Source organism: Octodon degus, unplaced genomic scaffold (genome assembly GCF_000260255.1).
Source record: "Octodon degus isolate 3935 unplaced genomic scaffold, OctDeg1.0 scaffold00049, whole genome shotgun sequence".
Taxonomy (NCBI): domain Eukaryota; kingdom Metazoa; phylum Chordata; class Mammalia; order Rodentia; family Octodontidae; genus Octodon; species Octodon degus.
The window spans coordinates 3,714,983-3,739,460 of NW_004524625.1; the positions used below are offsets into that span (position 1 = coordinate 3,714,983).

The 24,478-nt window shown below is 45.9% G+C and overlaps 1 pseudogene; it reads left to right on the top strand.

Annotated features, from left to right (window-relative positions):
- The first annotated feature begins 4,528 nt into the window (after positions 1–4,528).
- Positions 4,529–4,930, top strand: LOC101569457 (annotated as a pseudogene).
- The last annotated feature ends 19,548 nt before the right edge of the window (positions 4,931–24,478 follow it).

A 24,478-nucleotide genomic window follows, 5' to 3' on the forward strand; every position in this document is an offset into this window, starting at 1 on the left:
CGAAGCCGCGGCGCCGCCGGCCCGGTCAGCCCCGCCCCCTGCAGGTGGGAGGGGGCGGGGAGTGCCGCCGAACCTCCGCGAGCTTGGCCGGCCTGCGCGGGAGGCTGGGGCGCCCGGTGACGTCATCGGCGCGTGATGCAAGAGGCCGGGAATCACCCGGCTGCGTGTGACGTCATCGAGTTCGCGTCACCACGGCTCTCCACCTGCGCTCGGTCCCGAGGCGGGCGGCTTCGAAGCGGCCTTTGTCCTGGCAGGTTTTCGGGTTTTTTTGTTTGTTTGTTTTTCCCAGCGATTGAAATCAGGCCCTTGTTCTTGCCGGGCAAGTGCTTATTCTACTGAGCTGTCTCTTCAGCCCCCCTGGAAGGTTTTTGGACGCATTCTGGAAACTTCGTGGTGTACTCTGGATGCTGCTACCCCCAGGGCTTGGAGTCCTCTTCAGTTTACAAAGCCTCATTCGATAGCTCCTTGCCAAGAACTGTCCAGAAAACTGTCCGATCTCGTGTTCTCAGATCCGGACGTCCCTTTGGTGTCTTCTCAGTGTGCCAGTCGCAGCAGGAGCTCGAGGAGGGGCGGGACGAAGCGATGCTGCGCTGGGCGGCTCGGACAAATCGGCACCTTTTCCTGTTTTTCAGCTTCCATGGAGGCGATTTCAGCCCAAACCTTTATCCAAAACTCCAGCTCTGTACTTACACCTTACAAACAGTGTTTCTTTCCCTGCGCTGCGGTCCTCAAACTCAACACGTCCCAAACAGCGTTCTTAGCAAGAGCCTGGAATCAGACTGCCTTGCTTCAGAGCTCGGGTATATAAGATATTTTTTCATACTAGTAAGTACTGTATTCTCTATTTTTTTCTAAGAGAATGCAAAATGGTTAAAATTACACACAATACAAAACCTCACTAAACAAAATAATAGGAATTCGAAATGGGTGTTGTATTACATAATGTTATCTTCGAATCAGTTGCCTAGACTACGAGACACAAACATGCAAAATAAGTTAAAAAAAAAAAGTTATGGGCTAGAGAGATAGTTCCGCGGTCTAAGCGCCTGCCTGGCAAGCGCAAAGACCCGGGTTTGACCTGCAGTACCGCGTGCTCTGCTGGCCCCAGAACCCCAGGCGCGCAGAGCCAGCTATTGGGACCAGGCATGGTGGTGCACACCTATAATCCCAGCGCTGGGGAGGTTGACACAGGAGGATCACTGAGTTGGAGCTGCATAGCGAAACCCTGTACCAAATAAATAAAAAAATGTTTTTTTTAAAGTTATAAGAAATTGGGGCCAGGGAGATGGCTCAGTGGAATAAGCACTCTCCTGGCAAGCGCAAGGGTCTGAGTTCAATTCCCGGTTCTGCCTAAATAAATAAATAAATAAATAAAATAAATAAAGTTATAGGAAATTAAAGAGAAGAAAAAAATAGAAAAAAAATTAAGTATTAACTACACCCCTCAATAAACCAGCAGAAATCAACAATACAATTATCCAAGTTATCTTGCGTATAGACATAGATATCTTTTTCCCTTTTGTCGTTTTCCTCATCCTAGTTCTTCCTTCAAGTACTGTATTCTTAACTAGTCTAATTCTGTTTTATCACAGTAGCAACTGTAGTTTAGCAGGTATTAAGCCCTTTCAAATGTTGCCTATTTAAGAATACAAAATAGTTAAAGGCATTAGAAATGTTACAAAATTTCATTAAACAGTAATAGGAATTCAACAGTAGTTGCTGTATTGGATGATGTTCTCTTCAAATTAGTTGTCTGGGATACCAGATATAAACCTGCAAAATTGGTTTTCATTTTTAAAAACCAACAACAAAAGTTATAAGAAATTGAAAAAAAGATAAAAAGAAAAAAATTGAGTATTAACTGCTCCTTTCAAAAGACCAGCAGAAATCAGCAGTACAGTTATTGAAACTATCCTGCATACAGACATAAATATATCTTTTTCCCTTCTTTCTTTCTTCCTTTTCCTCATCCCGGTTTTTCCTTCGCATGTGAGCAAATTACTTTTGTCGATTTCCCCGATTTCTCTGTTTTCCTGATCTCAGCCAATGAACCTCCATCCCAAAGCAAGAAACCTAGATGTAAATCGCCACGTCTTCCACTGCCAATATCCATATTAAATTGGTCTTCAAGGCAGGTAGCACGTCCTACATAGTTTTTAAGCCCTTGGCCTTCCCTTTGTTCACTACTACTAACCCCAAAAGACTTCTCTCCAAATCAAATCTATTTCTCTCACTCATCAGCAGAGAAATCTTTTAGACCCACAAACCTCTTGAGATCCTTCTGTGTTGAAGCACTTTTTAAAAGTTTTTTAATTAATTTATTTATGTGGTACAAGGTCTTGCTATGCAGCTTGGACTCATAATGATCCCCCTGTCTCAGCCTCCCCAGTGCTAGGATTACAGGCATGTGCCACCACACGAGTTTGGGGGCTGGCACGGCATGCAGTACCTGGGATTGAACTCAGGTCCTTATACTTGCCATGCAGGCACTTAGACCACTGAGCTATCTCCCCAGCCCTGTTGAAGCACTTTTTGAGATGCTTTCATTGCTTCCAAGAAAAAAGTTCAAACTCCTTAACTTGGCATTTTCCACCTAGCTGCTTACACCAACCTTTCTAGCTTTATCTTACACTGAATCTTTTACTCCAGCAATACTGAAATATGCCTCGGGGGCTAGGGAGACTGTTCAGTGGTCTGAGCGCCTGCCTGGCAAGCAGAATGACTGAGGTTCAGTACCTGATACTGCATGTCGTGCCAGCCTCAGAACCCCTGGCCTACTGTGCCAGCCACTGAAACCAGGCATGGTGGCACACACCTGTAATCCCAGCGCTGGGGAGGCTGAGACAGGAGGATCACTATGAGTCTGAGCTGTGCAGTGAGATCCTCTATTAAATAAATACATAAATAAATAAAGGATTTTTTTTAAGTATTATGCCTCTGGACTGTAAGCTCTCCACTCCCTGACTGGCCACTGCCTATTCATTCTACAAAGCTGGACTCAGACATCACATTCACTTTTTATTCAACTAATATTTCTGGAGTTTCCCAGAGCCTTAGTATGCTGTAATCCTGTAGTACTTTCATGTCTTGTAAGCATCTGGTAGGGGAGTTAGTAGCTGTATTTGGTAATGACTCCTTCCTTGCCTTGAGAAGAGGTCATCTTCCTACCCTTATCCCCAGCCGCTAGTGCTTCTTGACATGGTGGCGATCAATCTGTTGTTAAATGGTATCCAGTAAATTCCTAGCATACTAAACGGCACATAATGTTTTGAACACTTCACAAACACTGTCTCCTTAGATCTCTAAACAACTCTTGGAGGTGGATACTACTGTTCTTCCCTCTGTCTTGTTGAGGAAACTGGGGCACAGAGGAGTACAGTAACTTAAGATCATAAACCAGGGGCTGGCGAGATAGCTCAGCAGACTAAAGCACCTGCTTGGGCAAGCTTAGGCCTGCGCAGGGACCACAGTTCGATCCCTGGCGCCACATGCTGCACCAGCCCTGCATCCAGGGTAGGCTGAGCCGGCCAGAGTCCAGGCCTGGCTGCGGTGGCGCATGCCTATAATCCCAGTGCTGGGAAGGCTGAAAAAAGGAGGATCACTATGAGTACTAGCTGCGTAGTAAGACTCTGTAATAACCAAATACATTTTTTAGGAAAAATGGTAAACCAGTAAATTGATTTTAATCTAGACCATCTTTTTTTTTTAAAGATTTATTTATTTATTTGGAGCTCAGATTCGCAGTGATCCTCCAGTTTCAGCCTCCCTAGTGCTGGGATTACAGGTGTGAGCCGCCTTGCTCTCGGTTTCAGGGGCTGTCACAGTGAGAAGCCAGTGCAGCATATGATGCCAGGCATCCACCCTGGGTCCTTGTGCTTGCCACGCAGGCACTTAGACTGCCGAGATATCTCCCCAGCCCCAAATCTAAACCATCTTTGTGTGGTCTCCCTGGTAGGCATAATAATAAATAGTTCTTCCAAAATGTTCACATTTGATCCCTGAGAAATCTGAGTGTGGTACCTTACATGACAAAAAGGATTTTATATGTATCAAATTAAATTACATCTATTAAACTAAGGTTTTGAGATGAAGACTCTGCTCTTGGGAGCAGAATTCAGGAGATTGAAGAGGCAAGAAAAGAAGTCCTCTTTTGAAGTTCCAGAAACTAACATCCTGACCAATGCCTTGACTATAGCCTACCATCCATTTCAGACTTTTTAAGATATAAATGTATAGTGTTTTAAGATACTACAGTGTGATCATTTGTTACCTCATCCACAGAAAACTAATACAGTCTCCAGTCAAGAATAGGGCTGCTTTATGTCAGTAGGCGGGAGGGGCAAACTTGCAGGTGTATGGGTCCATCCAAACATGTGCATCTCCTTTCAGAGTCTTTCCTACCAGCAGAAAACCTGACCTTAGGCAGGCAGACACCCGAGCCATCTCTCAAGCCTTCACTACCATGTTCTGGGCTTCACGTTCGGCACAGTCAACTATCTACTGCAGAAGGAGAGAAGCTGGCGCAGCCATGGAGGCCCACCTGGCCCGACGATGCCTTGGCGATGCCTCAGTGGAGCCCGACCCGCTGCAGATGCCCTCTTTCCCGCCAGACCATGGCTTCCCTATCCGGAAGGAACGCCTGATGGTGGCCACACAGCAGGAGATGAGTGATGCACAGCTGACGCTCAAGGGGCAGGACTACTGTGCGCACCACCCCGTCCTGGCCTGCAAGCTTGAGCAGCACACCTGGGACTACTGCGAGCACCTCGACTGTGTGCAGCGCATGGAGGAGTTTGAACGTGAGCAGTGGCTGCTGCAGCAAAAGAAGCACTGGGAGCAGAGGGAAGCGCAGGCGGCCCAGGGCCAGGGCTCTGGAGAAGAGGCCCCAAGGTGGCCCTGCAGTGTCACCCACCATTGCAAGGATCAGTAAAGAAATAAAAGTGCCCTACACTCAAAAAAGGAAGAGGAGGTGGCGGAGGAGGAGGAGAAGGAGAAGGAGAGAAGCTTTAAAAATCTTTTATGGAGAAGGGAGGTCTTCTGGATTTCACACAGTGTCTTAAATTGATAGGTGAATGACCTAAGCCAGGAATTCTCTTTCCTCAAGGCTTTTAAGATTCTTAACAAAGCCCAGCCAACCCTATACAATAATTGACATTGTCTTCATGCCACTCACCGCCTAGATCAGACTTCTGCAGTGGGGTCTTTCCCAAGAGAATGGAAATCGGGGCTCAGGTAAGCAAAGGAGTTTTAGGTATTACAGTGGTTTGTGGCCTCTTAAGTGCAGTACTATTTGAGAAAAGTCTTACTAGCACTTCATTTCTCTGGCTGGGAAGACAGTATTTTTCCTCCCTAGAAAGGCAATAATGAAGGGGCAGGGGGTTCGATCCCCAGCCTGCCGTGCCAGCCCCAGCCCCGGGCCACGCTGAGACAGCGATTGAGACTGGGCATAGTGGCCTGTGCCTGTAATCCCAGCTCTTGGGAGGCTGAAAAAAAGGAAGGATAACTACAAGTCCAATCTGTGTAGTGAGACCCTGCAGCCCCTGTACTAAATACATTTTTTTAAAAAGGCAATAATGAGTAAAAGGTTGAGACTCGCTATGCTAAGGCTGTTGCATAATTTAATGTAGTCCTTCCATTTATATTCTCCCAACAAATAAAGAGCCTTCTTTTCTTTCTTTCTTTTCTCATACTGGGGATTGAACCCAGGGCATCTGCATTGAGCTACAGCCCCACACTATTTTGAGCTGTCCAGCCTGGGCTTGAACTTGTGAGCCTTGGTCATTATGACAGTAGAGTATGTCTGCTGCCCAGTGGTCAGCAGTGGTGTCCTTGTTGCCAACGACTGGTGCCTTAGTGGCAGAACCCTATCCTGAGGTGTAGGGTCGCCCTTGGCACAATTACCTAACTTTGAGTCTCTCAAAAATCAGAGGCCTTGAGAAATGCTTGGCAGCAAGTTGTTTACTTAGAAATGACCCCAGAAAACAAAAGTGGGATAGGGAAAAGGAAAAGCCAATGGAGAAAATGTTACTGAAGGTCTCACTTCCACCAGACCTCCGAGAAGCACGCAGCATGCCTCCCAGAAGAGACCATCTGGAGATGGCAGATTTTGTGGTAGTCATTTTCCTACCACTGGGACAAAATTCCTGCCTCCTGTGAGTTACAGGAAGAGCGCCCGCTTGTCACCGGCTGCAGGATGGGCTTAGACCATGTTCATCTGGCTCCAAAGAATAGTGGAAGGGCCTAGCAGAGTATGGTTGCTCACACCCATGGCAGCCAGGAAGCAGAAGGAGAGGGGTGGGGCCAGGGACAGGAATATGCCCTGACAGGTCACACCGCCAGTGATCCACCACCTCTGAATGCGTGAGTGTGCGGAGGGCATTCTGGATGTAAACTGTAACAGCTTCTGTCCACTAGATTGCATTCCTCATTGGAAGAAGACTGTCCCAGGACTTCTCCCCTGGATATTGGAGCCGAGCCTGCAAGTCTAGGTAGCAGGCTACCACAGGCACCAGAGAACCCCTGAGGCAGACTAAGGGAAGATAAGAGATGGACATGAGGTGACACACTGGCACCACGAGAGCTGGCCCTGTTCACTGCAGCTGCACAACTTACGCATGGACTAAGAGACAAGTACCAGAAGTATTTGCCACAAACTAGTTGTTTTACTTATAGTCTCACCTTATAAGCTAATGTTAGTAGATAATGCCAAACCCATTTCCAAAATAATTGAACTGATTTGTGTTCTTTCCAGCAATGTATAAAAATTTCAATTATTCTTCATCATCACTAATACCTGGTTTTATCAGTCTTTGTTTCTTTCTCATTCTGGGTAATATATAAAGATATTGTTTTCTTGGTTTAATTTGCATTCTTTTTTCCCATCACAAATAGGATTTTGTCATTGTTAAAAATCTGAATTTTAACCAGACTCTGGGACTGGTGGTTCAAATCCACCAGCTCGCTCAACGTTAGCACCAGTCTCCCCCAAGTAGTTTTTCCAGAGCTAGTACTTTCACTAGGAAGTTTTCACAATTCATACTTGGGCTTCTTCAGCATCATCACTTTTTTGATGAAGATATCATGGAGAGGATGAATAGACTGATAAGCTTTTGTAGTGTCTTTCCCCCTTTGGGTGGAATCAATTTATTGACCACTTCCTGCACGCCATTTGTCTACACTTCTGAGGTCTTGATTTCCATCATCTTCTGGATTTGGCAAGCTCCCTGGTGCTGAGCATAGAAGTCTTCTGTATCTATTGTTTTTTACCAAAAAAAAATAAAGAATAATTAGCAACGTCATCATTCTGCAGATCCAGAAGGCTTGCTTCACACATGTGGCCTTGTGCCTACCGATGTAATGTTAGTTCTTTGAGTTCCAGTGACTAGTGGTTCTCTAATATTGTTTGTATTGAACATAGCTGGGGCCTTCACATCATAACAATCTTCCTTAGAAAATGGATCAGTCACTTTCTTCTTAGCTCCCTTTCTACCTCCTTTCATAAGGTGACTTTGTCTACCACCTCAGTGCTGCTCAGAACCAAAAAGGTAACTTGTACTATTTTGATTACTAATGAGGTTGACACCTGTACATCAATATATTGGTCTCTTGGATTGTGTGTGTGTGTGTGTGTGTGTGAAGTGTCTATCCGGGTCTTTTGCTCAAGCTTTAAAATCAACTTTATTGAAATATAAGTTACATAGAAAACATAATTTAGTACACTCCTTTTAAGTGGTTAGTTTCATGAGTTATGACAATGTTTGTATCTTTGTAACCATTAATAAATCCTATCTAATCCAGGAAGTTCCCTTATGCCTGTTGCAGTCAAACCCCAGCAATCAAAATAATATGCTTATTGTAACTATAATTACATTTGTCTGTTCTAGAATTTCATATAAACAAAATCAAATAATAAGTACTTATTTTTGCCTAATTTCTTTCCCTTCCTCCTGCTTTCACACACACACACACACACACACACACACACTCCTTGGCCTTTGCTCTTAAACTCCCAAATAAATTGTATGTTACATTCTAGAGAGATTTTTTTCTTTCCAGAACCAGGGATTGAACTCAGGACCTTGCACTTGCCAGGGAACAGCTTATTCTACTGAGCCATCTCCCTGGCCCCGTATGTTACACTCTAAATGTACTTTTGACTTGCATTTCCCTGCTGGCTAAATAGGTTGGGCACTTTTTCATATACTTTTTAGCTGTTGTACTAATTTTGAGGCGTGACTATTTTTCATTTTTCCAGTTACTGTTTGTATTATTCTTGTTTGTTTGATGTTGTATTCCAGTTTTTTAAATATATCTTGGACATTAATCTTCTGTTGGATGAGTAGCTGGCAAGATCCCATTCTGCAAGCTGTCTCTTCACTTTGGTATTGTTTCCTTTGCTGTGCAGCTTTAAAATTTTAATGTAATCCTATTTGTTGATTCTTGCCGTCATCTCCTCTGCTATTGGAGTTCTGATCAGGAAGCCTTTGCCTGCACCTATGTGTGGAAGTGCGTCTCAACTCAGCAACATGTAGGGCGTCGGTTGTGCTCTATTGCCAGGGACAAAGCTACTCGGTACCTCAGAAGAGCAAGATCAACAACAGCAAAAGACTCTCCCTCACTCTGCCCTCTGATTCCTGCTTGGTACACTGTCCGGTTATATTTTCTGACTGCACGAGCTTTCACATGAAAGTATGTTGGGGGTTTTTCACCATAATAGTAATCTCTGTAAAAGCAAGAATTCTTCTATTTTTAGACATCTTCTAAGACTTTATTTAACTGCTACGCTCACTAGGAAATATAACCTATAAATGTAATAAAAACAAGTTTCAGCGAGCTCCTGTGGGCTCTGGGTTCATATCACCTCTTAAAACACTAAATTTGTGTGTGCTGCCACCACACATGCACACACACGTGCACACACACACACACACACACACACACTTTATTCGAACTCACGACCTTGTGCTTGCCAGGCAGGTGCTATGCCACTGAGCTATCTCCCCAACCCTTACACACCCTTTTTAACTTTTCAGCTTCTAAGAACAGAATGGATATGCTTGGTCAAAAGTCTGGCTGCCTCAACCTCTCATACCTACCTGGAGATGGACGGATGTGCCCGATTCCCTAGTTTCCAGATGGACGTGGATTGGCCGCAGCACCACACCCCTCCCCCTTGCTTCCTTGCTGCCCCACTGGGCTGCAGAGAGTGGACTGAGATGTTTTCCTCCATGTCTCCTGCCGCCGGTAGGGTTACCTTAGGCTGTTCACCGGGGCTCAGAGGAGAGCTACGCCTGGGCTGTGGGCTGCAACGGCCCTCCCTGGCTCCAGGTCATTCCACATTGCCACTTCTCTGCAGAAAGAGCAGGGGGCAGGGAGGAATCCAGGACATTATTAACATCCCCAGACTCTAAATAAACCACATTTAACACAGGTAACCCTCCTAAAGACTTTCCGGCTTGGGTCCTGCCATTTTTTTTGCAGACACAACAGCCCTCAGTCAAGCAGCCCCGTCTCCTGGCATTCTGCAGTATACCACCTGACAGCTGTCATTACGCAGGGTACCGAGCACCAGCGTCAGAAGACATCCTCCCTAAGCGAACCTGGCTTGAATTTGAACTGAACAGTAGAGTTTAATTTGGACCATTCAGTAGGCTCAGTCTGAAAGACAAGTTGAGACCAATTTGGACTAATCACCAGCTCAACTGAGGACCTGCCTGAAACCTACAGCTATTGTGTAACCAGGACACCCCTTGCACTTCTGAATTGGTCTAACAGGGGTCTCTCTTGCGCATTGATCGTCCTATTCTGCAGAACAGGCCTTGCTCCAATAAGTCTTTGCTCCTGTGGTCCTTTAAATCTATTTGTGGCTTATTTCTCAGGTAGTGTGGGCTCAGAAATTCTTACAGACCTACTTGGGATTTTTATCCCAAGCATTGTGGATAGACAGTTGCTATAAACTCTTGGGGCTATTAGTTCTAAAAAGATCTAGAGACCAGCAGCCAGTGAAGATCAGGGAGCAGTAAATGTCAGAATCAACCAGTGGCTTCCAGCATTAGCCGGGGTCAACTAGTGGGGGCCCAGAGCTGCAAATCAAGGGCATGTAGCCATTGTCACTGAAAGGCCAGGTCCACTAGCCATGAATTGCACATTGCAAGTTCATGATTTCTGTCTCAATCAGGCAAAAGAACTCTTGACTTATAGGCAACAACCTGACCTATTCACCATCCTACATCAGCCAGCGCTTCCATTCTCTATGTCCTCATTTGTCTCTGAAAGTAGCTGGAAGGCCTCTGAATGTGTGTGTGAGGTAAGCAAGCTTTGACCGTGGTGAGTGAAAGAAGTTCTCTAGCTTGGAAAAATTAGATATTTCATAAAGATGAAAACTCATGAACACAGAATTCATATAACAAAGCTGAGTCTATGTAACTTGGAATCTTTAAAAGGATCCTCCAACCTTAAAAAGATTTATAATTGTCTCGGTCTCCTCTCTACCCATTCCACATCTCATGAAAACCCAAAGCCCTCCTCAAGATGTCAGTCCTTCCCAGAAGCCTTCTAGTATACTGCCTCCTCGCCTCTGGACTTACTGGCTCTCCACCTCTTCCTCTACATTGCAGTGTGGACCCAGATTCAAAGCATAGCTCCTTCAATTTTCACCAGACACCACTCATGCAGAGCAGGTGTCAAGTTAGTAGAATTTGCTGAGAATCTGGGACATGAAGAAGACATTCAGGAAGAATCACATCATAGCAAAGCAGGCAATTCCAAGCGGAAGGATCATGGTCACCGCAGGACCCTTCCCTGGCCCCATGCCCCATCCATCATGTGGCTTCCTTCCTTCTCTTCCCTTCACTGCCCCTGTGGGCCTCTTCTCTGTGTCTGCCCAACAACTCACTGACTCTGTGTGCCTCTTCTCTGGTAATAAGCAACATTTTGCCTTTGCCTTTTTTACCCTTTCTCTCAACAGGGCTGACCCATGCTGTTCCAGTGTTCCAAAAGAGTGGCCAATCCCAGACCATCAGGGAATCCCATGGTCACTCTGTTCGGGGAGAAATGTGTGGGGATTGTTGGTGAGCAAAAGACTCCTAGCCCAGAGGTCACTGGCAGAAAGGTCACATTGCTAGTGGCCATCTTTGCCACCACAGGGCCTACTCAAGAGTGAATTACAAAAAAAAAAAAAAAGAGTGAATTACAAGCCAGGCTTCATGGTGCATCCCTGAATGCCAGTGCTTTAAGAAGGTGAGGCAAGAGTGAGGCAAAAGGATCTCAAGTTTAGCCCAGCCTGGGAAACTTAGCAAGATCAGAGAGAGAGAGAGACAGACAGACAGAGAGAGAGACAGAGAGAGAGACAGAGAGAGATAGACAGAGACAGAGAGACAGACACAGACAGACAGACAGAGACAGAGAGACAGAGCGACGGAGAGACAGAGACAGACAGAGAAAGAAAGAAACAGAGAGACAGAGAGACAGAGACAGATGGAGAAAGAGATAGAGACAGAGAGACAGAGAAAGAGACAGAGAGGCAGAGACAGAGATGAGACACACACGCACACACACACACACACACACACACACACTGAGAGCAAGAGCAAGAGTGAGAGAATATATCGCTCACTCAGTGTGAGGGCCTGAATTTAATATCCAGCACTGGGGGCGGAGGGGAGGAAGCAAGAGAAAAGGGGGAGAGGTGAATTATGAAGGAAAATCCAAGTGTGGAAAGCACTCAGGCGGCTGAGGTGGGCCAATCAGGTGAGTCCAGGAGCTGACCAACAGGCTGGGCAGTACAAAGAGACCGATCCCACCAGAGTTCAAGTACTATGGACAAAGCCTCAGTCTCTGAATCTGAGCGTGTCTAACTAGATGCCTGTGGTGGTGGTGTTTGGGTGGTTTTTCATTGTTGTTGTTTTTAACCAGATTGAATTCAGTTTCTCTCCTTAAAGGTTACAAGAGCCCTGAGCAATAGCGTTATCTTTTCTTCTCCTTTTCAGAATAAACCAAACCCTTCTCTTTGCTTTGTGCAAAGCAGATTCCCCTCCTCTGAGCTGGGCACCTACTGACATCTGAGCCCGCTGGTCATTTCGAAGTGTTTTCACAATGATAGCTCTTTTCTGATGACACATATTGGTGCTATTAGGATAAGCTCTTCCTCACACTGTCTCCCTAAATGGTTTTTTGTTTTGTTTCGTTCTGTTTTGAGACAGAGTCTTGCTGTGTAGTCCAAGCTGGCCTCCAACTAACAATGTTGCCTAGGCTGCTGGCCTTCCTCTCTCAACTAACGGTGTTGCCTAGGCAGTGATCCCCCTGACTCAGCCTCCTGAGTATTACAAGCGTGTGCCGCCATGCCTGCATGTCGCTTTTCAGTTCTTTGTGTGTGTGTGTGTGTGTGTGTGTGTGTGTGTGTGTGTAGGGTCTCACTATGCAGCTCAGACTCGGAGTGATCCTCCTGTTTTCTGCCTCCCTAGTGCTGGGATTACGGGCATATGCCACCATCCTTGGACTCATGCTTTTCAGTTCATAATCAAGAAATGTTTACTTAGAAACTGTAAGCCAGGCATCAGGCATATCAGAGACTACAAAAATTCTGTTGATAATTTTCCTAAGTCATTAAAAAGACCTTGTAAATGTCTATTATTTTTAACCAGCCCAGAATTCACATTCAGAGTTTTGAAACTAATTGTTTCCAAGTTTTATGAATAATGACAGACACATTATGCTGTCTAAGTCTCTCACCATTCTTTTAAGACAGGTTCTCAGAAATAGAATTTCTGGAGGGACTTCATATTTTACCATTTAAAAAATACAGGAGGGAATTTACCAACCACAGCTGTAGCATTCTGTGTCCACCCTGACTCCACATAGCTGGAAGGGGCATGGCCTACAGATCCTTCAGACAGCGAAGGCCACGACCACTCCTGTTCCCTCCCAGGGCTCCCCTCAGCTGCCCATAGGACTGTCCTGACCACCAGCTGCCTCCCTCCACGCAGCCACCGAGCAAGCCCCAAGACCTAGGAGGCCAGCACAGTACACACTGCCACAGGGATTGTTTGAAAAGAATGTATTTGGGCTGGGCATGGTGGCACACACCTGTGATCCCAGCTCTCGGGAGGCTGAGGCAGGATGATTACTACGAGTTCAAGGCCAGCCTAAGCAACACAGCAAGTTTGAGGCCAGCCCGAACTACATGGTGAGACCCTGTCTTAAAAAAAAAGAAAGAAAGAAAGAAAAGGGGGCCGGGGAGATGGCTCAGTGGAATAAGTGCTTCCCTGGCAAGTGCAAGGGCCTGAGTTCAATCCCCGGTTCCGCAAAAAAAAAAAAAAGAAAAAAAGAAAAAAGAAAAGAAAAGAAAAGAATGTATTGGAGTGAACTTGAAAGTGAAAGATGCCAAGACAAGAAAGTCAAGGCTAGAGGGCCGGCGAGATAGCTCAGCAGACTAAGTGCCTGCTTTGGCGAGCGCAGGGACCAGGGTTCCATCCCCAATCCGCATGCTGTGCCGGCCCCACCCCCAGGGCTGGCTGAGCCGGTGACCAAGTCCAGAGGTGGTGCTGCACACCTGTAATCCCAGCGCTGGGGAGGCCAAAACAGAAGGCTCATCATGAGTCCGAGCTGTGTAGTGAGACCTTGTACCAACTACATAAATGAAAAGAAAGTCAAGGCTAATCATGACCAAATTTTCCTTTTTAAAGTTCTTTTTGTAACTTTATCTAATTTTCCTTAATAAGCATGTGTGATTTAGAATGGACAAGTTACCTTACTGGGAAAAATAGTAACAACATGAATTTCTCCAGTTTGCTGCAAGGCTGGAGATAACCCTCTGGCTCCTGGAGCAGCGGCTGTGCGTTATCTGGCCTGCCGATGCTTGCTGCAAATCTCTGGCTGACTCAGAAAGACACATACTACTGCAGTCAGCAAGGAAAGGGAGATTGCTCCGGGGAGCACCACAAAGACCAATCAGCAACTGTCTTCCCGGTCAGGAGCGGAATAAACTGCCGAGCAGGAAGCCAAGGAGTGAGTCTGACAGCCATCGGTGGGAGACCACCAGCCGAGAGACAGATCCGTGACTCACTGCCAGAGCTTAGCAGGTAGAATGGTCCCAAGATAGAAGCTGCTCTGGGACGTGGGATCCACCTTGCCCATGAAGCATTAAAACACATGCTGCAAGCCAGCTGTCCCACATGAGATGAAGAGAGCCCTTCCCAAACGGTTTGATCTCAGGACCGCTTTACTCTAATACAAATTATTTTAAAAATTATTATGAACCCCAAAGAACACTGCATGGGTTATGTTCATCAGTGTTTACCATGTTAGAAACTAAAGCAAACTGGGCACAATGGCTCCTGCCTATAATCCCACCTCCTCCACAGGTAGAGGTGGGAGGATTGAAAGTTTGAGTCCAGCCTGGGCAGGTTGGCAAGATGTAGCAATAACTCTCAAATAAAAACAGGTGGAGATGTAATTCCGTGTAAGGCTTCGGACTCAGTCTCCAGTGTGTGCGCTGTGGGGGGTGATAAATGGAAAAGTTTTAAGTACCACTGATTTTATACTCATAAGTGAAAGAAATCTGACTTACACGTGTAAACATTATGTTGTGTCACTGATGTGAGAAACTGAGAGTAAATAAGGACCAAAATGTACAATGATCTTGCAAAATGGGAAGAAATTATTCAAAAGGAAAGAGGAACTTGGCTGGGGGAAAGAGGAAAGAAAGTAAGGAAAAAGGGAAAAAATTATAAGATAGTTATGATATTAGGTTCTCATAGCTCATTGAAAAGCAAAGTCTTACTAATATCATTTTGAGAATTTTTTTAAATGCCCATATCTTGTAGTCTGAATAACTACTTTGAAGATAATAACATGCAATGTAGAGCCAGCATGGTGGCACACACCTATAATCTCAGCTCTGGAGAAGCTGAAAACAGGAGGATCATCGCAAGTCCCAGCTGCATAGTGAGACTCTGTATCAAGTACATAACAATGACAATAATGTATTATTGTTATTCAATGTATTATTGTTGGGGCTGGGGAAATGGCTCAGTAGAAATAAGGCTTCCCTGGCAAGCGCAAGGGTCTGAGTTCAATCCCTGGTTCCTCCAAAAAAATTTTAAAAAAGTAAAAAATAAATAAATAAAAGTACTTTAAAAAAATGTATTATTGTTATTCTTCTAGTATTTTGTTATGATTTTTTTCATTAAAAAATGAATAAATTTTTATCCACTAATATTAACGTAAGATATAAACAATGCAAAATTATAATATTGCAAAAAAGGGCCAGTGAGATAGTTCAGCAGACTAAGTGCTTGCTAAGGTAAGCTCAGGGGCCAGGGTTCCATCCCTGGTACTGCATGCAGAGCCAGCCCTGCCACTGGGCACGCTGAGCTGGCGATGGAGCTGGGCGTGGTGGTGCACGCCTGTAATCCCAGCACTAGGGAAGCAGAAATCAGGAAGATCACTATGGGTCTGAGCTGCATAGTGAGACCTTGCATCCAAAAAAACTAAAATATTGCAAAAAATTACTGTGAAAAGTAACTTTAGTCATATTTTATAATCTTTTTCCTAATGAGATGAATAAAACAAGAATAGATTCTTGTATTTGCTACAATATGATCTTTGGGCTGAAGTATAATGAAAAAATTCTATCCTCTTATGCATAGTTGGAAAAGGGAGAAATATTTTAATTGCTTTTCAGATAAGTGTGGATATTTTTCTTTGGCACTTTACTAAAACACTGAGAGTTTTTTTTGTTTTGTTTTGTTTTTTGTGGTTTGGTTTTTTTTTTTTTATATTTAGGACAGGATGTACAGGGTCTCACTGCATAGATCGGACTGGTAGTGATTCGCCTGTTTACAGCCTCCTAAGTGCTGAGATTACAGGCATGTGTCACCATGCCCAGTCTCAATTGCCATCTCAGCACACCGCGGGGGGCAGGGACGGGGCCAGCATTGCAGGCCAGGGGATTGAACTCCCGGCCCCTGTATCTGCCTAAGCAGGCACTTTAATCTGTTGAGCTGTTTGGCCAGCCCTGAGAGTTTCTTTCTTTCCTTTCCTTTCCTTTCCTTTCCTTTCCTTTCCTTTCCTTTCCTTTCCTTTCCTTTCCTGAGAGTTTCTTAAGGGTTGAATGCGAAACGAAATCTGGAACCATGTCAATGAACATTCCATACTCTGTATGCTTGGTGAGAATTTCTTAGCATTTTCATAAAAACGCTAAGGAGGCTTGGGGGATCTCCATGCGTTCTTAGATCTCACTTGAGGGAGGTGTGGAGGTTGGGCTTAGCCAGGCAGCGAGCAACTACTGGATTAAGCACCCAGAGGACAGTGACAATGGCACAGACCCTCCGTCCAAGAAGATCACAATTTGACAGTACTGAGAGAAGACACTCATGGTGTTTATCCTCACCCGGTTCTGTATCAGGCATTCTGCACACAATTCTTCACTTAATCTTCAAACATCCTTAGTCTGCGTTTACACATGAAGAAACAGCTTGGAGAATTGGCTCCTCTGTGCCAGATCACATGGCCGACAGCCTGGCAGAGCCAGGGTTAGAAGCACTAGGCCAGAACTGCTTCTTCATTCATATTTTAAATGTAACTTTATTGTGGTAAATACACATAATGTAAAATCAATCATTTTAGGCGCGCTGCTCAGGGGCATTAAGTACATTCACAATGGGGTGCAATCATCCACACTGACACTAAGCCACCAGGGAACCCGAGCGCCCACGCTACTCTGCTTTCCCTGCCCCACACAGCCACTGCTCTTCCTTCTCTGAGCATTTGCCTCCCCCAGAACCTTATACAAGTGGAATCCTGTAGTATTTGCCCTTTGTGCCTGGCTCCTTCATGGAGTATCCCCGAATATCACCCATGTTGTAGCACGTGTCGGAACTGCCCTCCTGTTGGGCTGCATAACCGCCGATTGTGCATACGTGTCGCACTGCGCTTACACACTGTCCATGGGCATCTGGGTGTTTCAAGCCAAGTAACCAGAAGTGTGAAGAACAATGAGAAGGAAGTGCAGGTTCTAAAGGAGCAGAGCAGAGGAGCAAAAAGCAGCCCAGCCTGGGACAAGGCCCCTGGGACTGAGGAGGGGTGGGAGCGCTGGGACCGAGGGCAGCAGGCCTGGGGCTCTGGTACCGCAGCCTAGTCCAGGAGGGCCCAAGCCAGGTGCGGTGGAAAGTGGGGGTTACAGGGGCCAGGACGAGTCACAGCGCAGAACACACATGATGGCAGGCCCTGGGCTGACCCCCAGGCACCTTTTAGCTCATTTAAACATGGCAGCAACTCTAGAGGACAGAAAACCCAGCTCTTCTAGGTGTGTTCTGAAGGCCATGTGTGACGTGGAATTGCACCAGCAGCATTTTGTCCTAGAACTTTCCAACAAGTGGACTTTGGGACAGGCACACGTTGTGGCTCCGTCGTGATGCAGCTACAGACCCATCGCTGCAGCCAACAGAAAGATTCCCTCTCCATTTGCAGCCACGCTTCTGTGGTGAGGTTCATGGCTGCCGGAGAGGTAGTGTTAGTTAAACAACTTATCACGTTGCTTACAATTCAAAATCATATGAAAGTACGTGTTCTCCCACCATGAGACAGTGTCGGTCTAATTTTACATATATCACATACACCTATATCTTTATATGCGGTAACAAATAGGACAAGAAAATTCCCACAGACCATAGCAGAGGTAATATGATGTAGCTAAAAACATAGATTTAGGAATCAAAATGATTTCTTACATCCTGTGTGACCTGCAGCAAGACGTTTCTTTGTTTCAACTTCCTAATGCTTAAATAAACATCAACTGCAACATACAGGTATTTTAAAGAATCGATAAAATAACGACAGAGGCTGGGGAGCTGGCTCAGTGGAATAAGTGCTTCCCTGGCAAGCGCAAGGGCCTGAGTTCAATTCCTGGTTCCGCAAAAAAAAAAAAAAAAAAAAAAAGAGTTACTACTTTGTGGTGTGAAGCCAAAATATTTCCTAAAAGAACGATATGCCTGAAACAAATACGTAAGTGTTAAAAAAAAAAAAAGAAAAGAAAAAAAAAGATTCCTATGAGGGCCGGGGAGATGGCTCAGTAGAATAAGTGCTTCCCTGGCAAGTACAAGGACCTGAGTTCAATCCCTGGTTCCACCAAAACAAACAAACAAATATATGGTGTTTTTATTGTTCTTCCCTATGTGATCTATCAGAAAAAATCATAGACTTGTCTTTCTTATGGTTTTTCCAATACTTCATCATATAACATAAATATTATTTGATAATACAAACTGTAAGCATCCAAGATCTACCGCTTTCTAGAAAGCCTGAGTAGAATTTATCTTAATAACTGTATAGTCTTACAGTTTCATGTTGTTTTCTTAGGGGGGTGTTTTTGTTTGTTGTTGTTTTTTTATCTTTTAAAGAGAATAAGAAAGTCATTTAAATTGGTAAAAGCAAGTTACAAGAAGAAAAAAAATTTAATCATTAACTACTCATTTCAATAGACCAGCAGAAACTGGCAGCACAATTAGCCAAGCTTCCTGTCTATATACATGAATGTATCTTTTTTTTGCTTGTTTTTGTTTTGATTTTGGTGAGACAGGGCCTCATTATGTAGCTCAGCCTGGCCCCAAACTCTCAGCAAACCTGCCTCAGCCTCCCAAGTGCTGGGTCACAGGCAGGAGTCATCTCACCTATTCATGTTATTTCTGTATCTTAAACCCGGAATGTAAAAGCTCAGAGTCTTCCTTTCAGCTCTTTCAGGTTATTTCCAGAATTGGAATTGCTGGATTCTGCCTTTCATTTTTTTGAGGAACTAGGATATTTTTTCTCATAGTGGCTATACCATTTCACATTCCTACCAGCTGTGCACAAGAGATCCTAGACTACTTATCTTTAATGTAATTTCAAAACTGCAATAAGCAGTACCCATTTCAAAACATAGTGAAAGAGAGACATGTATTATTAGTTGTTTCTTCCCTGGTGCTGGGGGCAGGACCGAGGCCTTCACACTGAGCTCCATGCCTGCCCTTTATCTTTTTTTTACTTTGAGGTGGGTCTCAGCAAGCCACTAAGTTGCTCAGACTGGACTTCCGATCCTCCTGCCTCAGCCTCCCTGAGTGCAGAGATTACAGGCAGGAGCCACCATGCCCAGTTTCTTATTATTTTCCTCAAGGTCCAGACAGCTAGGCACACACGTTCAATTCTGGAGTCATGAGCATATAAACAGTATTCAAACTATGACGCTGGGTAAGTGCTGCTAGGAAGAAACTGTTCATGAAATACTGTGGCAGCATCTATCCTAAGGGACTTCAAGTACATATGCTCTGCAGTTTAAAATGGGATTATGTCCTCATGAGCCCATTGGAAGTAAAAATATCTTCACAAAAAGGCAAGGTGAGACGCACCTGTAATCCCAGCACTCTAGGCGGCTGAGGCAGGGGGCTCACAAGACTGTCAATTGCATGACTTAGTGACACCTGTCTCCGAATAAAAAACTAAAAGTGGGCTGATGGTCTCAGCCCCCCACACCCAGGATCCCACACTGATCACTTCATCAACTCAAACTTGACTGAGGTCAGAAGGGGCTCCTAAAGAACAGCAAAAATCCTGCCCACTGCTTTAGAAATTTCCAAGAATTATGGAAGCTGTTTTTAGCTTTTTTGCTTATTTCCCCAAGTTATCTTTCCTTGTTGCAATATTTTTATTGCTGCTGTTAGCAGTTTATCTTGTCCTTTATGTACCCCTCGAATGTCTGGTCATCTTTGAGAGGCAGGAGGGGAGAGCTCGCTGGGACTTCTAAATGGCAAGAGTATGAAAGTTACATTACCAGAAGACCCTTCTCATCGTGAACACAGAGGGACTCAACCGTTGTATGCAGAATCCTGAAACCAAGCCTAAAGGACCGTCCTGCTCATTCAGTTCCCTCAGTCTGCGCTACTTGCCAAGGTCTGGGGAGGATCCCAGCCGCAGGGCCTCTGCACACAGGAGACGGTAAAAAGTTTGACTGCTATGGTAATAGCCCTGCTGCTCACTTCTGCCCTGACTATGGTGACGGCAAAACTCTGAGAAGAGCAGTGCAAGCAGCTTCCATAATTATTTGTCTCAAAGATTCATCACTCCTTAAGGGTCCCTTCTGAGGGGGCTGATTTGCCTTCTCTCTTGCAGCGTGTAAAGGTAATCTCAGAGGAAGTCCTTCTCTGTAGTGCTGCGTGCTGCCCAGAGTCCTCAGCTACCACCCTTCCTTCCTCTTTCACGCTCACAGCTCAGAAACACTCCAGACCCTCATCTCACGAGTGTGAGCGAGGTGCAAAGACGTGACAAATTGCAATGCCACATTTTTAATTTTTAAAAACTGGGTCAGTCACAGATCTGAATAGCACTGAAGCGCAGCTGCTTTCATTTTTTTCTTCCTAACAACAAGATCTAATTATAAGCTGTGAGAACAACCAAGTCAGAAGTGAGCATCTAATTAACATAATAACATCACCCTGGGCAGGTGGATTTTGCTTGACTATTTGGTCCCAGGTCACAGTGGGATTAGTTGCCAGTTGGATACAGAAACCCAGAGTTTCAAATTCTTACGAGTCTGCAGCTTGCGGTATGCATGGGGTGCGGGTGTTCCCCCACCACAAGGGAGAGTGAGGTCAGGCGGTTCTACCCAGTCTCACCCTGGCAACAAAGTGCAGATTTCCATTTGGACACCATGACCCCACCAGGAGATCAGGTCCTCTCACCTCATGTGGTGGAGCTTCTTGCTAGCACGTGAAGGATCCCCATCAAACGGGGATGCAGAGTTGGCCAACGCCTCCTGCAAAAGAGCTGTTTCCAAACCAGACGCTGAGGAGCAGTCGAATTTGCAGGCAGCTGCTGGTCCGCCTCAGAGAGCTGCATGGGAGACAGCTGGCCCCTGAAGCAGTTCCCACTTTGCAGTTCCTCCATCCTCCAATCTGCCTTCCCCCGCACTCTCCCAACTTCAAGTTTCTCTGAATCTTCCCCTTCTGCGGTTGGTCGGCAAGTGGCACCCCCACCATGTGATGGCTTAGCTGGTCTATGTGTGCAGCAGAACCTAAAAGTTTGCAAGCCAAAAGTTCTGTTTAGAACAGTGTTGCTAACTGGGTGGGTGGATGCCTGTGTTGATAGACAGGATGAAGTTAATGGGCTCTGAGAGAGCACAGCAAGGAGAGGAATGGCTGCTGTTCTTTGTAAAGATTCCCCGTTCTATGGGCTGGGCATGAAGTGGATGGTAGAGAGCTTGCCTGCCATGCAGAAGGCCCTGGGCTCGATCCTCATACCACACACACACTACATCGATTCCCTGATATAATCAACTTTTCACTTCAGAGAGGGAGGGGGAGAGAGAGAGAGACTCCCTCACATAATCAACTTTTCAATTAACTAAAGCACCTCTATGTCATACAGGAACCCTATTGTACTTCCATTAGCCACAGTGCCTTGAGGACCTATGAGCACCTACCATGTGTCAGTACTGCCTTAAATGCTTTTCATTATTTCTGCTCCTCATGCCTTCCTGCACCCACGTGGACCTGCATGGCGTAAAGCAAATGAGGTTCCTGGAGACTGTTACCTTGCTCAAGATAACCCTGTGTAAATGATGGAAGACGAGGCTATTAGTCTTTCTACTAAAAGACAGAGAAGAGTGTGCAGGGTCACAAGCAGGGTTACTCAGCACTCAGACCAGTCTTTTTGATCCGGGCACAAAGCCAGCTTTGGGGGAGACCTGCTTGCAGTTCCTTAGCTCACAGATAGCCACATTGCTACCTACCTCCATGTCCCCAGCGGGGGGTCAACAGTTAGCAGATCTCTACCAGGTAACAAATCTCAAGCTGAACTCTTGACAGTTTGTCTCATCTGCTCTTTATTATAATTATAAATTAGAATTATCATCTCCATCTTTGTATGAGGACCCAGCTTGGAGAATTCCAGAGCCTACTCCAGTGGCTCCCTGAATCCAAAGCTGTTCCTCTTGAAGATGCTCCTAGGGCCCCTTGGAGCTTCAGGAGGAATCCTTTGGTGACTAAGAAAGTTGTTTCTGCCAGCTGTTCAGGCTTTCAGGGTGAGTTAATCAAACGCTGAGAACCTGGATGACATAATGGTGTCAGTGTCTAAAGACATCTTTAAAAGTTTCCATTTCCACTTGTAAAAACCTGCTCCAGCTCCCTTCTGAGCAAGTGGAGTGGAAAGTAGGTAGACAATCATGTGCTCCTGCCCAGCTTCCTGGGGACCAGGCTGGCTCATTCATCTGTTCTGGCCCCTCACACAGAACCAAGCACACTGTGACTACAGCTACTCACTGAGTACCTACTAAAGTCCAGACAACTTCACGGGCACTACCTCAGTGAATCTTCAGGATAATCCTGCAAGGTACATAGTAGTACCTCGGTTTCACACAGACAGACTCTGCTCTCCACTGAGCTATCTCCCCAGCCTCCCAGGCAGGCCACGGCCACATCACCACGGGGGGGCAGAAATGGTGAAACGCAGGCTATCGGAGGTTTATAAGGAAAATGAGAGCTCAGCTGGATCTTGGAGGAGGCCTTTGGAAGCAGAAACAGGCAAGAAGATCTTCTGGTTGGCAGCAACAGCATGGAGGCAGCAGGACCTTGCTTTTCCTGATTTGGCAACAACTTTTTAAAAAGCACTAAATCTTACCCAAAAATTGTTCAACTTGGTTTTCATAGTCAGTTCAACTTTTTATACACCTGTTTTATAGGCTTGCATTGCTTTGAATTGAATACATCCTGTATGCTTCAAGAACCCTAACTGGTTAGCCCAGCTATGCGGCAGACTCCTGCGCAGCGCACTAAGTGCCGCCTGGATCTTCTGCCTCGTTTTTTAAATGGCACCGTTAAAAGGATCACCGAGTTAACTTGTAGGGAGCTGCGTGTAGCCGCGCCCTAGGATGGCGCCGGTTTCCGCCTTCCACCCTCTCAGGGGGTGAGCGCTCCTGGTAATCAACAACTCCATAAAAGGCCAAGGCTTGGGCTAATGCATTGCTTCCGCGTACCTGGACCAATGGACGGTACACACGTGGCACCCCATGGTTGGAAGCCCTGAGACGTATAAGCTAAGAGCAGGGGCCTCGAGGGGATAGAAGGCTGATGTAACAGGGCAATAAAAGCTGCGCAGACACAACCAGTGGTCGCGTCTTCCTTGCTGGCAAGGCCGCGCGTGACAAGTGGTGCTGAAACGCAGGAACTGCAGTCCCATAACTGGTTGGAGCCCTGTGTGAACGGTACCGGTAAGCCCCGAGGTAAGTGGGGTCCGCCTAGAGCGGGGAGTAAAACTCGCGCTCCCTAATTCGGGGGAGCAGGAGTCTCACCTAGAGTGAGGACAACCCAGGTAGAGTGGGGTCCTCCTAGAGGGGGTAGTAAAACTTGCGCTCCCTAATTCGGGGGGAGCGGGAGTCTCACCTAGAGTGAGGACAACCCCGATAGTGGGCACTTCTCTATAGATAAAGAGAAAGCAAGAGTTCGCTGACGAGCGGACTAAAACCAAAAAGGAACTAAACCGAAAGTATTATCAGTCATCATGGGCGCTTCCACTTCGCACCCAATTTTTCAGGCTCTGAAGGAGCTGTTGCATGCATGGAAATTGAATTTGAGTAGTAGGACGTTGGAAAAGTTTCTGAGGGAGTGTGATGTGGTGGCTCCGTGGTTCGCAGTTTCCAGAAGTCTTACGATCCCCTCTTGGGATAAGTTGGGGAGGGACCTAGACTGTGCTCAGGAACGGGGAACTCTCAGACCCGGAGTCAGGCCCATCTGGCAACTGATCCGGGATTGTATAGAGGATCGCCGATGCAGTGAGGCGGTGGAGCAGTTACATGAAGAAAGATCAGAAAAAGCAGAGAGTGAGATAAGAGCAAAGGGAGTAAGAAAAGGAAAGGGTGCAGCCTATGGCTGTAATTCCTCAGAATCCGACTCTTCAGACTCCTCATCAGAATCCTCAGAGTCAGAGGAGGATGAAGATGACCTGGCAGAAACCATAAAGAGACTAGAAGAGGCATTAGCCATAGAGAGATCAGAACATAAGTCAAGGAGGAAAAAAAAAAAAAAGAACGGGCAGGACAGGGGCCTCGCGGCCCGCCCCCAGAGTGCAGGGTGGGGTCCGTGCAGTCCGCCCAGAGGATTCAAGCCAGCGGCGTCAGGGCGTGAAACCGTTAAGAGGTAAACGGGTGGGGCCGACAGCGCCACCGCCCTACAGAGAAAATGGGGAGGGCAGAACCTCTAAGGTGAGTAACCACCCAGGGGCTACTTTCCCAGTTGCAACAATTAAATCCTGAGGTTGTGGCATTCCCAGTGTTACAAGATGCCCAAGGCAACAGGTACCAGGAGCCTCTAGATTTCAAGATCATCAAGGGCCTTGCTGAGTCTGTACGCACGTACGGTACTACAGTCCATTACACTATAGCTCTGGTTGAGTCCTTACATAGACATTGCCTCACCCCTACTGAGTGGAATGGGATAGCAAAGGCTTGCCTGTC